This window comes from Sinohyriopsis cumingii, chromosome 14 (genome assembly GCF_028554795.1).
Source record: "Sinohyriopsis cumingii isolate HCF-2022 chromosome 14, ASM2855479v2, whole genome shotgun sequence".
NCBI lineage: Eukaryota > Metazoa > Mollusca > Bivalvia > Unionida > Unionidae > Sinohyriopsis > Sinohyriopsis cumingii.
In genome coordinates, this window is record NC_142974.1 from 103,329,128 (window position 1) to 103,341,905 (window position 12,778).

Below are 12,778 nucleotides of genomic sequence, written 5' to 3' on the forward strand. Positions count from 1 at the left end.
ATAATCCCCTGTAGTGATCTAGAAATGTTTTCAAGTGTTACAGTTATTGTTAGCTAAATTAGTTGAATTTATTTGCATTGCATTTTGATGACTGCATAGTATAAAATCCTGTCTTCTTTAAATCATTTTCAGTTAAAGTCTAGTCAATAATTTTTATCTAAGTCAAAAAATCCAAAGCCAGTACTTTTTGGAACTGTAAATTTTATAACCTGTTAACTTGTTCATAAATTGATGTTTTGTTTAGATCTCAATTAGTTTCGTTAGAGAAAAAGGGATGTTGATATGATCTAAGAAAGACAACTGTTACTCTCTATTCTGTAGTGGTCTTGAAGGAGTTACCTTCGTGTGTGTTGATTAAACACGTGACTTGTGTTTTCGTCTACGAGCTATTCTTTTGAAGATATCACCACTTATGATGATACAAGCATGCTATCAACATTTCCTAGAGTTACAATAGTATTTAAAATGATTAATTTGTAAAAACAATGGCAGAAAGCACAAAGAAACAAAGAATACAAAATACATCTAAATAAAATATATTATTATTTTATTAAAAGTTTTCTACATATATTTTAAGCACAAATATTTTTTGGAAACATATTTAACATATTAAAAAAATGCCATGGAAACAAAAATCAGATTAAATAAATATAAAGATTTTAAACAAATATATAAATCATTGAAAACTAATATGAAAATAAATATAAAGACTTTAAACAAATATATAAATCATTGAAAACTAATATGAAATAATTAAATAGCAGACTAGTGCTTAGAATTTACAAAAAATATGCCATGGAAACAAAAATCAGATTAAATAAATATAAAGATTTTAAACAAATATATAAAACATTGAAAACTAATATGAAATAATTAAATAGCAGACTAGCGCTTAGAATTTACAAAAGTAAAGACGCCGATTAATGTGGAATTCCAAGTTGTTGCACGCAATTTCTCGAGAAATGGCTATTCCAAGTTGGAGCCAACTACCACGCAATTTCTCGAGAAAGAGCGCAACAATTAGAAATTCCAAGTTGTTGCGCGCAATTTCTCGAGAAATGGCGTATTCCAAGTTGGAGCCCAATAGCAGCATATAAATAACTTTATAGATCTACGTGTGGAAAGAAAACGAACTCGTAATTCTTTCAGTCCCGTCTTTTTTTAGGTGTAAGTTAGCGACAAAGTTTTAATCGTTCTCTAAAACCATGTGCTTTTTCAAAACTCTAAGTAATTTAAGAAAACAAAAACGCCATCACAACAGCATTGTGGTATATAGTCCTACATGTAAGTAAGACCTGATGTAGACCAGCAAGTTGTTCTCCACCTTTTTTTTTTTTTTCTATGACTCCGCCGCCAGTCAAAGAAAAAAAAAAGAGGTGGAGAACAACTTGCTGGTCTAGACCTGATGGTGATATTTATGTTGTGGACGTCAAGCACCTAAAACAAAATCAACATGTGCTATGTCTTACCTGTAGGACTAGGTGGTCTTAGACCAGAGCTATCTTCAACCCCGCTGGCCATATGAACCCAAACATGTAAAGTTAGCGGGCCATACATGCTAATATATGCTGTAATTATAGAACTTATTTTTGTATGAGCGCGGGCCACAAAAGATTGCCGCGGGCCTGCAGTTGGACCACCTTGCACCTCAGTACTGTATTGTCTTATCACAGACTCCTCAGTTTTGACGCACTTAAGCATTTGCTTTCACGTTTTCATAAATATACTTCTTTCATACTGATATCTCTGTATTTTGGAAATGTTAGTTATTTTAGAAAAGTACGGATCAGAAATGACATATATTCCTTCGTTTCTTCACGAGCTTTCATAAGACGACCCCTGGTAGTAAAGATCATGTAGTATACTACTGTTGTGATGGCGTTTTTGTTTTCTTAAATCACTTATTTTGATACACCTCACAGAAGTCAATCTTTTACTGTGAAACCATTGTACATATGCTCCGACTAAAATAACATATTTCAGAATAATATCAGTAGCACATAAAATAAAGATAGGTGCACACACCCCAGCCCTCTATTCATTGATGGATACATATCATTTTCTTTGCAATGAGCCTCTGTACATCGCACTGCCTAAATAAACAACTTGTAAGGTCAACTGACAGGGGAACGAGGGGAGTGATTAATCACCCCAAGATGCATCAAACACTCTTGAAAACACCCCAAGACATTTCAAATTATGTTTTAATATTGAAATTATTTCATTTGAACAGATAATAATTTAATCTTAAATACCCCAAAATTGAAAATTAAAAATCGAAGAAATGTTTAAGCCAATTACCTATTCACCCACAGCAATGAAAGAGTTATTGTGCTTCTGATTCTAAGCATTGAGTAAAAGCATTATGTTATGTATGGATATATAAAAACCAAATGCACTGTAAAGTAATTGAATACTCATTTTATTTTCGTTTATCATTATGTATCCAGGCCACACCACAAGAGGTACACTTTCCATGTTCCATTTTTATTGATATTTTGGTGGTGGTGGTTGCTTTCTTTTTTATTAGATACACACATATATATTACTTTTTGTCCTTGTTTCCTTTTTGATGTCATTTAGTATTACTGTTATATACATTTACCATTTGCTATTTTAAGTCCTGCAAAAAGCAATCAGTGCATTTTTGTCCTTTTGTCCAATAGATGCTGTCACTGTCTTGATTTGCATGCTGTTCCTTGTGATGTTATGAATTTTGAATTTTCTCCATAAAGAATTTTAAAACTAAATATAGAACCCTTTGGTTCTAATTATTTAGCGTACTGCACTTTGTCACATTGAAGATTATAAAAACAAAAACTTTAAAAAAGAATTTTTTAAATATTAATGTAGTTTCACATGATTCTGACTTATTGTGTTGGTCTTTGTCATTTAAAAGTGGTTTAGTTAGAATTAACTATGATCAGAAAGAGACAGAGAATACACCAAAACTTGCATATTTCATTAAGTTATTGTAATTATATACATGTGTCCTAGGTAGATGAGTGTTTTGAGACTATCTTATAGTGTTTTGGGATAGTTTTGCGATGTCTTGAGGTCTCTCCTTCAATAATTATCAACACGGGAAAACACTTGACTAATCCTACTTGTTAATTATACTGATCACTCCTTTTTTTGGTTTGATTTTATTTAATTGCCCATATGTATCCTGGGCAGTTGAGGGCATTTTGGGATAGTCTTTTACTGTTTTAGATTAGTCATGGGTTGTTTCATTTGGTGATTAAAAACATGGGGGAAAAACTCCTGATCTTACTCATTAATTATATAATGCAGAATTTTACTGATCACTATCATTTTTTTGGGTTCGATTCACTATAATTGTATACATGTATCTTGGGTAGGTGAGAGTGTTTTCGGACAGTTGTGTTTTGGGTTAGTCTTTGTCTTGGGGTCTTTAGTCAGACTTGGAAACAAGAGGCCAAATGTTCATGAACTTGAATGGTGTTTAGCCCAGAGTACTACAATATTGCAGGTCTTAATATTAGCAGTCAGCAAACAAGTAATTAAAGACACTTAAAGGTATTATATATGTCTATTGACTGTTATTTGATTATTATTTAAATGCATTTAATTTAAAGTTTCAAAAAGATTATTGTGGGAAAAGATTGTTAGACAGACACCATATAGACTCCAGGTTGTGAAAGACGAGTTACTATGATAATTAATATGTGAAAAATATCTGTAATGGCATATATGTATCTTAATGTAGGGATCATGATATATATGTTACTTAAAATTCACATGAAAGTTGAGGAAGAATGTTAAGAAAACCCAGCAGAGTGATATATTGAGAATATTATTGAGTATAGCGTTTACGTGAACATCTCTTGAATTATTTTTTCAGATATTGATAATGCCTGTAAATACTGACCTAAACAATATTTAAGTTTGGCATTTATAAAAAAATAAGAAGTGTGTTACCTATTGCACTGGTTTAAAATTAGGGTAGGTAGGTATTTTTTTATATTTTTAAAACATATATATATATATATACTAAGCACTACAAGTACTGGGCAATTAAATCATCAGATATATTTTGGGAATTTTGTTTTACCCTGGGGGGAAAAAGTGCTATAGTCAGCAACAAAAAACTGGGACAGACAGTCAGGCAGCCAGAAGTACACATTTGTTTTTTTTTACCTAATAATTATGTCCAAAATGAATTGAAAATTAGACTCTAATGTTGATGTCAGAAATTTGCTCTTTGAATTTTTTGTAGCCTGGTTTCTTTCACAGATGGTGTCATCTCATACACTGTTACTGTTGTTTTTTGCCCTGATAAGATTTTGTGACCAGAGCATTCTTCTGTTGATTTCTTCATGCAGATTTATTGATGATTTTTGTATAAATGTGTTTTGAGAATGCACATAATTTAAATCGGTTGTCAATAATGCTTAGGAAATGGTTTTATTTTGAAACAAAAGTATACCAGTGATATGTTTTAAATGCACATTTAATGTGCTAAGAGATAAAGTAAGACAAAGTTTTAAAGTCAACACCTGTCGATTGAAAAAGCTATCAGAACTTACAGAAAACAAAATTAATATACTTTACATTTTGACTCATGTTTAGATTCAATCTACTGTTTCTTGACAAATATGATAATCATGTCATCTGACTCTTGCATGACATCACAGGATATTTAAGAGGACAACTGGCTAACAGATTGTTTACAGTTATATAGATTTAAAAAAAAGATATAGATATTATTTGAGAACATGGGATATGACCATTATTGGAAACACTGATGTTCATAGATCCAACCGATGATGCAGAACAAGTAACTTATGGTCATCCAGTGTATGGTGACAAGCATGTGATAGGTGGTGCTTGGCAGTAAAATACTGAAAACTTGGAATACCGCAGTATCATAGCACCAGTTATATCATAGGAAGGATATTAATTATTTGTTTGGTGTTTTTGTTATACTGTTCATTTGAATGTTTTATGCATGTTTATCATGTACAGTCTTCTGTTTTGAAAAGATAGAAGTGTGTTTGTAATCCTTTTACTTCGGTAATATCTCCATACAGAACCTCCTATGTACCAAATGAATTTGTTAATTATGCCTCAAGAACACACTGGTTATATTCATTAGTGACTGCTTGAAGAGTTATCCCCCAAAACATTTTATCACCTGATTTATATTCATTATATTCACTGTACAAAAGTGCTGTTGTTCTGAAGAATCTAATTTTTTGCAGGTGATAAAATAACCTTTTTGCACATAATATTGGCAGAAACCATGGAAAGGATGATAATTTGTAATTTCTTATGTTTTGACCATCACAAAAATACCAGATATATGTCTGAACCGGAGATGAAATTTGAAATTTGGCCAGTTAAGTTTACCAGCTTGTGTGGTATTCACCAATTTTATTTGAAATAAATCATGGAACCATCAGCTGGTCTGATTTTGTGTCAGGTGTTTTTTCATAGTGTCTGACCTTAAAAAATAAGATCTTTCTTGCATTTCATCCTGAAAGTTGAATCTTGTACTTTGTCAAAATAATGTACAGTAATTAAGATGATAATACAATAATGTTAAGGAAACTCCAGTAATGGAGCAAGACATTAATCATTTTGCTCATATAGTATTAATTAATTCATTTATCAACTTGTGTTACACTTAATATCCTGGAGTGCATTTTATGCAGTTTATTCTTTGGAGACATCACATATTAAAAGTGACTTGGCCACACCAAACTAAGGTCACTGTAGCCTGCTTGTCATGCTTTAGATACCTTTGTATGTATATTCAGCCTTTTTGATCATTGCACCTTCAGTATTTTGCACCTTGTTTCACCTTTAGTTTTTAAAATGTAATGAACAAGATTAACTAAACAGACTTAATTAACTTTTCAGCCCTCATTTTAAGGTACTATCTAATATTTCATGCATTGGTGTAATATAATCACATATCAATAAATCAATCAATTCATTGCCCCTATTTCATTTGCAAGTAGTTGTGATACATTAATGTTTACAAGTAAATCAAACATTATGTAGTCTGATTAGTACAATAAATTGTAGTTGATGATTTTTGATAGGGTTACTTGCATTCAAGATTTCACCTAAAAGCAAATAGTTATTTTTTGGCCATTATTTTGTTTTCCTTTATTACTAATAATATATCCAGTTTATTGTTGTTTTAGATTTAGATGATGAACAATCAGCAGCTTGCAGCGGAAAGCTGCCGATGCCCTGTCTTCAGCTACCACAGTCCCATGTGCAGCAAGTACCACAGGTTGCTCAACACCAAGACTCATTACTGAGATTAACAAAAATGTATGCAATATATTTGCTACATACAGCCATCCCAGAACTGCTGGAAGGTTCTCCAATCCAAGACAGAGAAACAGTAAAGGCAGGGCCATGGAACCCATGTCATATTGGACCCACCGATTCTGCTTGTTAGCAAGCACATCTGAGGTATAAACAAAAACCCAGCTATCTTTTAAATCATACACTTTTTTGATTTCTGAACAAACACCCTTTGTTTATATGGAAAGACAAATTCTTTATGTCCCTTAATATTTTTGGCAAAAATTCATAGCAGCTCTGTATGACACTTAACTAGGTATAATTATCCAGTGTGTGTGCGTGTGTATATGTGTGATTTTGATTGTTAACATAGCTTTACAGTATTTTCAGTCATGTCACTATGATGCAGTGTGGCAGTTTATAGTGATGTCTAGCACTGGGGTATCATGCCACAGACATGTAACATCATATCCCACCCAGTCACATTATCCTTACCCCAGGATGACCAGTCCTTACAATATCCTCTTAATGCTGAGCACCTAGTGAGGCAGCTGTTAGTAACATTTTTTTAGGTTTTTGGTATGACTCATCCAGGGTTCGAACCTGCGACCTACTGCATCCGAGGCAGACATTCTAACCAGTTAGGCCATTGGAGCAGTCCCATCCAGTTTGGTTTAATTTGGTGTTTATCAGCACAGCAACACAGTTTGGTTATTTAGTGAAAAGGCAATTGGAGTAAAGTGCCTTACCCAAGGACACACCACAGTAGCTGACTTAGGCTGGTTTATTGGTAGGATTCTAACCTAAACCCTTTCGGTAATGAGTTCTTCATGCTAACCAATGAGCCATTGTTGATACATCCAATTTTGGGTGATGGAGATACCAGGAAGAACATAGCATGAGAATATCTTATTGTTATGACCTATGTTCTATCTCCGACTCGTTAAGTTTGTCTCTCACAGACCTGGCAACCCTGATGAGTCCGTCTCAGTAAGGCAGTTGATTTTTTTTCATAAGATTGACTAGTTTTCAGTAAGGTGTAACAAAATATCAATAATTGCTATTGTAAAGCTGGAAAACATAATTAATAGTTTGACAAATCTACGATAAACATCATGTTCAACTGAAAAGTTTGTAAAGTATGCGTATACTTTATTTACCACCAGTACAGTTGCACAAACTCTAGTTCCAAACCTGATGCAACTCAGTGGCTTGTTGCTATCTCTCAACTTTACATAATTCTTGGAAATTATTTTCCATTTCACATGACGACAATCATATATCCCTCCACAAGACATACTCAGATTGGCACGAGATGTCCAATAGACATAATTGTGTCCTTTTCAGCTTGTATACACAAGAAAATGAATACTCCTTTTTATTCTTCTGTGTTGATTATTAATACTATTCTAGAAGCATATTTTCCCTTTCGTCTTCAAAATGTATCACTGTCTGGATGCCATTTTTAAAAATTCTATAATCAACAGTATGGTCATGCAGATGCTTCACGTAAACAAATAAGTGCAGTTTAAAGCATCTAGGGTGCAGCTGTAAAGTTAGTCTGGTTTCCTGACTAATTTCACTAATTCTAAGATGAAACCTGGATACAAATAAAACACGAATGAACCAATTATCTGGATTATTCGGGAACGATCATTTTGTTCTGTAGATTTTGCTAGCATGTCGTAAGTCTGAATTTTAATGGTAATTTTTATAAGACTTGCGGAAAAAATGTAAGAGTTGGCAGGTCTGCTCTCATCTAGTGCAGTATGTCTAGTCCTATTCGTGTACAGTTGAGACTAAAAGAACACCATAGGAACATCCACATTAAAAAAAAGAGACCCAGGTTTCTAAACACTGTGACCTACTTCACCACACCTAAACTCTGTTCAGTATCAGATAATAGTAGCGACATTAAGTGGAAATATAGAGAATATTTGTGGACACACAAAGATGTATTGTGACTGTAAACACAGAAGTGTGCATATTGCCATGCCTGTATTTTATCTGTGGTAGAAGATTAATATGGTGAAACTCATAATATTGTCATGACATTGTCAGAAGGTGGTTTCAGTACCACACTCACATCATTAGACAAGTATCATCTGTAATGAAATGATTGATCGGACAGATTTACTCACTACTGACATGTAGTAATTTTGTGACTAATTGGGGTTGGTGGGTACTAAAGGTCAAGGTTATTGCTGATCTTTACTGTTCTCATCTTTGCTGCTGATGCCACATTGGACTTCATTTTGGGTGGTACAGGGGTCTGATATTTTTTGTGCTTTCACATACACACTAACAGATTATTTTCCATCTTTTCTTCAGGACAGTGTTCCCAGCAGAGATGAATGAAAGCGCCTTTATGATGCTGGTCTGGGAGTTAAAAAGGTACAATTTTCTAAGGACAGTGACTCAGCATATTTCAGGACTAAACTTGAAGAAAGCTTTCCCAGATTAAAATCTGGAAGGGGATTTGAATTGCTGAGGTCAGGCATTTGTAGCCATGTGTTCTTAGAAAGAATTCAGATGCCACATGGGGGATACACCAGTGCTTACCTAGTGGATGAAAGCAACTTGGGGCACGCCGTGTGCTATATATGACCCATTCAAAGAGACCTTGATTTATCAGTATTGACAGATTGCCAGGAAGCACAGGTTTGTTGTTTATATTTAAAAATGCATAACACTGCAGTGCATTAACATCGCTTTCAAATTTCATTCATACAATTTTAATTACCTCACCTGTACAACTGTGACAGGGTAGTTACTTCCAATCGGAATAGCACTGTCAACAGTATTAAAGTTTTGTGTCTTAGTTTTTTAATTATATTATCAATACCATTTACTGTATTCGTACTAAACTTTGGTATAATATTTCTTTCATTTCCAAAACTCGTACACTGATATGCTTAAGCAGATATGTAGTTGTATCGTTATGAATAGTGTTCAAGTTTTTGAAAGATGTGTATCTTTTACATCAGTAGTTATATTATACTGCAACTTTGTGACTCTGTTACTGTAAAAACAAATTTTATCATGTATCATCAATACTGAAAACAGTAATGCAGGAAATAGTTCATATTTATTAATTTCTTAATTGGGGGGAGGGTTCATTAACAGTAATATCTAAAAATCATGTGATGAAATCATTATTGTTTAGTTAAATATGTACATGTAAGTTTGTCAAATGTATTTTGTGCATTTGCTGTGAATTCTGTTCTTTCATGCTGTTAAATAAGTTTTGATTGTTTCAAAAACACCATAACACATTCACAGATTTGAGTACTAATAAAAGTGTCCATTTTCTGGTAACCACACAAATTAATATCTATAAAAGTGAATTTATGGTAATTGTTCTTAAACTTTCTTTTTTTTTTCATTTTCAGGTAGATGTACAGAAAGAAGAAAGTTTTACATGTGGGCAGATGATAGTTGTTGGAATGCTTAAAGAACATGTATCATCCTACACAATAATGCTTTATTTTACATCAAACTCAAATATCCATCTGATACTATGATAGTTAAAACTAAATGTCATATGAATTACACAGAATAAAGCATTATATTACTTCTATTCACATAGAGTTCATCTTCAATCCTTATTATCTTTTTCCCTGACATCAAATATCATTGCTGTATTCTTGTAGTATTATCTCAACCTCCACAACCTCTACTGTTCATTTTTTGTTTAATGAAAATGAGGGGACTGTGATCACTGAATACAACAACCAGAGAAAGAAATAAATATACATTTCAGAATGTTGCAAAGACAATGTCAAAGACAAACATTCCTTTTCAGTTGTGGAACAATTTCTCTGATGACTGTTTACTTTTTTGTAATAGCCGTACTTGATGATCTACATCTTGGATCAATACTCCTCCAACGCCTACATCACTTGCATCAAGAGACTTTTTAAATAATTGAAATTTGATGCTGAAAGAACTGGTGCACTTTTAAGCAAGGCTTTTAATTTTTCAAAACAAATTCCAGATCAATGAAACTTAAATTTCTTAACAAACTTGTCCTAGACTCGTCAATTATGGAAAAACATAGCAAAATTTCTGACAATAACCATCCATACCCAAGTTTCTTTTAACAGGCACTGGGAACTAAGATTACCTTGACCATAACTTCTATATATGTCACTTAATATTGTCCCACAATATGTCCTAAAAATGTGAAATAAACCTGGCAAAACTTTATTGTACATAAATTGTCAGATTTGCTTCACCGAGTTAATAAAAAATTCTGAATGGTTTCCAAGTGATCTTCCCAGGTGTTGATAATGACATCATCGATGTATGCATTCTAATTATCTAGAAAAATAGTAGCATTCACTGCCAGATAACTTTCTTGTTCCAAAGGACCTCACTTCATACTGATAAAGCAAGCCCATCTAGAGTTGCAAATGGCGAAATTTCCTTTGCTTCTTCAATGAGTGGAATTTGCCCGATTCCTTGAAAAAAGTAAATCTTTGTGAATATTTGACATTTCTAATTTGTTAATGCAGTCATCCATTCTTGGCTTTGGAAATGAATCTGTTTTGGTAACACTTGATTGTTTTTATAGTCAGTACACATGTGGAAAGTACATAAGATAAGAATTCTTTATTTCAGACTACAAAGTCCATACCTATAAATTAAAATATAATTATAAAGCAAAATTACTTTTACTTGGTTCTATGATCTCTGTAATCATTCTCTAGTAAAAGTGACTTTCCTTTTTCAAATATTCATGCTTGAGAGGATTCATCCTATTGGACTGTTGCTTCACAGATGTAGAATCTACAACATCAATGTCCTGATAGAGTATACATCTTGATAGATTTTATTTATTCATGTTGGAACATCAGGAAACACATGTTCATAATCATGTAATAATTGTTCTAATTCACTCCTTTCCTATTATTCTAGATATGAAAAATTTTGGTCCAGATCGTTTAATATGTCTGAATTTCAAATTTTGCTTAGACTAACCTAAAGTCACTAGACACAGTGCATTCCATTGTTTACATTCTCACTGTGTAGGATAAATTGACTGAACCATTAACTGTTCTATCTCTATCAAAATACTCCTTTAACATACCAAACAGATGTTTATGTTTCTGCCTCCCAGGGCTCTTAATAATATAATTTAAGTCATCTACTTTCTTTTGAAAAATATAACAGAGTTCCTACAATCTTTAAAAAAATATAATTCCACGACTTTTCCACAATTTAACAAGACCTCTTTACCAATTTCAAGAGTACCGCTTATGCAAATTTATGACCTCTAATACTGACCTAACCTGTAAATTTAACGCAAAAACATTTTACAGTTGGCTTTTGGACATACTTCATCCAATCAGATAGATCATTCTCTTTTGAATGCCGCGAGTACAATGATATTGAATGGTGGTAAAATCCCTGGATGCAGTGTAACTAAAGTTTAAAGGAAACTACTCTAACAAAATCCATTGAAGAAGTTATACAAGATGATAACACTTTTGTGTCTGCAAATAAATGCAACCGGATAATGCAAAATAATCGAATTCCATGACTTTTCCAAAACTTTGAATGACTTATAAAAAATTTCAAAACTTTTCAAGGCCCTTTAAATGCTTTTCTGTAATTTACAAAACTTTTCCAGGAATTCCATGACTGCAGGAACCCTGGTATAAGGACAATAATACTTAGCCTGAGGATGATATTGAGGTATTGGTAAGACAGCCAGAACTTTAACACCAGGATTAAAGTTCCCTGTGTAATTTTGTCACACCTAAAGTTCATTTTTGATTGGGTAAAATGAAAATTAGTTCTTGCTAATTAACAAGTGTTTAATAACTTAAATCTGAAATAAGAAAGACAGACAAAAAGATTAATCTTGGAATCTTCATTTGAAAGAAGTTTCTATTTTAATAACTGGTCCATGGACAGTATGTCCAAATACCAGTTCTAAAGATCTAAAACCCAATGATTCTTGAACTGAATGCCTAGCAGCAAATAACGGAAAATGAACACCATCATCCCAATCCCTTCCTTTATTAAAGTAATATGACTGGGTACTGTTCTTCAAAATTTGATGAAATCTGTCCATACCCCTTTGACTTTCTGGGTGATAGGCAGAAAATTAACCTGTTGGATGTCTAATTCATGCATAAGTTGTCGAAAAAATCCAGACATAAATCTGACCCTTGATCAGACCAGACATATGGGGAGGCAAACAAATGTTAACAAAATTACCAAAACTTTTGTTGTTGTAGGGTTTAACACATTTTTTCAGCAAACGATAGGCTATACATGGCGGCCAGTATTAATGGTGGAGGAAGAACCCGGGAAAACCCCAGAAAGAACCACTGACCCACGAGAACCTACTGGCAAGCTTTTTCACATACCCACATTGCCTGAATCTGAGACTCGAACCTACGCAGACAGAGGTGAGATAGCAGTGATCCATAACTTAACTTTAAGTATAGATTCATGGCCATCATACAAAATACTGACCAAA

General features: G+C 33.2%; 1 long non-coding RNA gene across 1 annotated transcript; it reads left to right on the forward strand.

The window, feature by feature from the left end:
• Nucleotides 1-1,360: 1,360 nt before the first annotated feature.
• LOC149784525 (uncharacterized) lies at nt 1,361-9,869 on the forward strand. The gene is made up of 3 exons (XR_016413887.1): nt 1,361-6,453; nt 8,617-8,946; nt 9,678-9,869. It is a non-coding gene; the product is annotated as an uncharacterized LOC149784525 (long non-coding RNA).
• The last annotated feature ends 2,909 nt before the right edge of the window (nt 9,870-12,778 follow it).